Source organism: Ochotona princeps, chromosome X (assembly GCF_030435755.1).
Source record: "Ochotona princeps isolate mOchPri1 chromosome X, mOchPri1.hap1, whole genome shotgun sequence".
NCBI lineage: Eukaryota > Metazoa > Chordata > Mammalia > Lagomorpha > Ochotonidae > Ochotona > Ochotona princeps.
The window spans coordinates 49,937,696-49,940,760 of NC_080865.1; positions in this window are offsets into that span (position 1 = coordinate 49,937,696).

Genomic DNA, 3,065 nt, shown 5'->3' on the forward strand with positions numbered 1-3,065 from the left:
ATTCATTCCAGTTAATTTTACTTTGATAAATGAGACATGGTATCCTCTCAGAATTATTTGTGAATGATTAGCCTTGCAAAATAAAAATCGTGGTGAGGATCCATGTTGAATTCTGTCTTTATCACTAAATTGTTTCATGACTCGTGTTTAAATAAAAAAATCTATTGATTATCCTTTAATAAAATGTCCCATGACTCTTTGAGTGAAAAGTGTATCTAACAATTTGGGAGACACAGTTTGCAAAAAAACCTGCAAGTGATCTAAATCCCCTTCACCTCTCACACAACACTTATCTTAGTCAATAGGCTGCAAAGTGATACCTCCACTCTTCGAATGAGTTCTTCTGTACACATATATCCTTTGAATTGAACATCAACAGACTACAGGATTTTCAAGGACTTTTTTTTTTCAACAAATCCATGATAGATATTTAACTAGCTTTCAAAAATTTATGAACTGCTCATGATTTTTGACTCAAGAAAATGTAGAAAAACAAATAACACTAACATCTGCTATGGAATACTTATATGTACTTTGATATAAAAAAGAGTCAATTAATCATGCATTATTAGTTTATGATTAAATATTATATTTCTTATTATAATGATATTAATTTATATAAATATATGCATATGTTTATATACACTTATTAAACATAAATGTATTAATGATAGGAATAAGCAATAAATGTTATTAGTAACAGTATGTTTGTCATACTACTCACAAATCATTGTAAACCATCAGTGTGTATTATCCAAACTGCTACTCATTAAGTAGCATGGTTTTCAAATTCTAGCAATCTCCAATATAGCGGGTTTCAAGACTGAGAATAGAACAGTATGACACAACTTTTTAAAAAACATATCAAAGCTACAGATAGAGAGGAAGACAAAAAAAGAAAGATATTTAACGCCCAATGATTCACCCTCAGATGGCCACAACAGTCACAGTGGGCCAGGCTGAAGGCTGGAGCCTGAAACTCCAATGAGGTTTCCCACATAGGTGATAAGAGCAAGTTACTTGTGAGCTATTCTGTTCTTTTCCCAAGAGCATTAGCAGACAGCTGGAATGGAAGAGAAGCGACCAGGATTGTAAACTGTATCCTTATGGGATGGTGGTATTAAAGATTGTGGCTTAACTTTCTGAGCCACAATGTTAACCCTAGTCCTGTTATGGCACAATGAACTGTATACTAGCACTCCCTTATTGATGCTGGCATAAATTAATCATTTTTTAAGAAAAAAAAAATATATATATACTTTTTTCTATGTGCTCTATGACTCTTTACTTTTCCGAAGGGGAATGGGGGAAGGAGTGGAGAGATCTTGGTCTTGGTTGCTTGTATGTTTTGGCAACTTACCAAGTTTGTATAAAACTAAGTTTATATAAACACCTGTGTGCAATTTCTGTGAGATGTAAGCTTTTATCTTATTTGTATATCAAGAAATTCAATTGTCAGAATGTATACAGAAGTACTTAATATTTGTACAACCACAAATGAATAAACTCAATAATTAACTCCTACAGGTTAAGCACCTCATATTGGAGTGCTGTTTTAAATCCTGGCTACTCTGCTTCTTTTTATTGTAAGATGTATTTATTTTTTATTGGAAAGGTAGATTTACAGAGAGAAAGAGAGACAAAAAGAAAGATCATCCATATGCTGGCTCACTCCCCAAGTGGCTATAGCAGGTGGAGTTGAACTGAGCAAATGTCAAAAGCCAGGAGCCTCCTCTAGGTCTCTCAGGTGGGCGTAGGGCCCAAGGCTTTGAGTCATCCTCAACTGCTTTCCCAGGCCAGAAGCAAGGAGTTGGATGGGAACTGGAGCAGCTAGGACACGAACTGATGCCCACATGGTATCTTGGTGCGTGCAAGACTAGGATTTAGCCATGGGGTCGTCACACTGGGCCCTGGCTACTCTGCTTCTAAACCACCTCCTTGCTAACGCACCTAAAAAGCATCAGAGTACAACCAAAGGTCTTGGGCCATTTCTACTAATGCAGAAGATTAAGATGGAGTACCTGGTTTTTGGCTTATAACTCTCTTTGTCTCTCACACTACCTTTTAAATAAATATGCATTGGAAAAAAATCCTGGAATTCCAAATGCAATGATATTTGGAAATGGGCCTCTTGAGAGATGGGTAGCACATAATGACATAGATGCCTCAAAGACTGACTTTCCCTTTCACCTTGGAGAGTGGTCTGTAGAACATTTTTTTTTTTAAAGATTTATTTTATTTTTATTACAAAGTCAGATATACTGAGAGGAGGAGAGATAGAGAGGAAGTGGAGCTGCCGGGATTAGAACCAGCAGCCATATGGGATCAAGGCGAGGACCTTAACCACTAGGCCACACTGCCAAGCCCGTCTGTAGAACATTTTAGCCACTGTTTTTTGAAAATGCAATTTGTCCTAATTTTTTTGAGTTGTAACAGTCATTTATGCATTTTGGCTAAAACTTTTACAGTATATTTGCTTTTCCAATATTCCATCTAAAATTTTGTCTGGCCTTCTTATTGTCTGAGACTGTCCTTTGAAGAACTACAGGTTCTCAACTTCTGTGAATTCCAGGTAATCAATTCCATTAAGGATGGCACTTTTTGCATTTTTATCTGAAAAATCAATGGAGTAGACATTTGTCCTATCAGTTAAGCAGATAACTGATTAATCTGCAACCAACATTAGAGGGTGTAGATCCTAGATTCAAGTATTCATTCAGCTTCTAATCCAAGCTTCTTGCTTTTATGCACCCTGAGTTGCAGCAAGTTCCTGCCACCTAGTACCAACATGACAAAACTCTTTCCTGTGGGGATTCACAAACAGAAAACAAAAATTAATTTAAGTAGAAAATCATTGCCAATTCAAAAATCACCTATCTTTTTTCTGCCATACTATCTTCTAGGTATTGTGATTTATATGTTTCAAATTTAGTTCTATGAATCATGAATTCTTTAATGTGCTGAATACAAGGTTTTTCTAATTTATTTAAAGTTTTTTAAAATATTTATTTATTTTTATAGAAAAGTGACCCCAACGTTCAGAGCTGAGTCAATACAAAGCCATG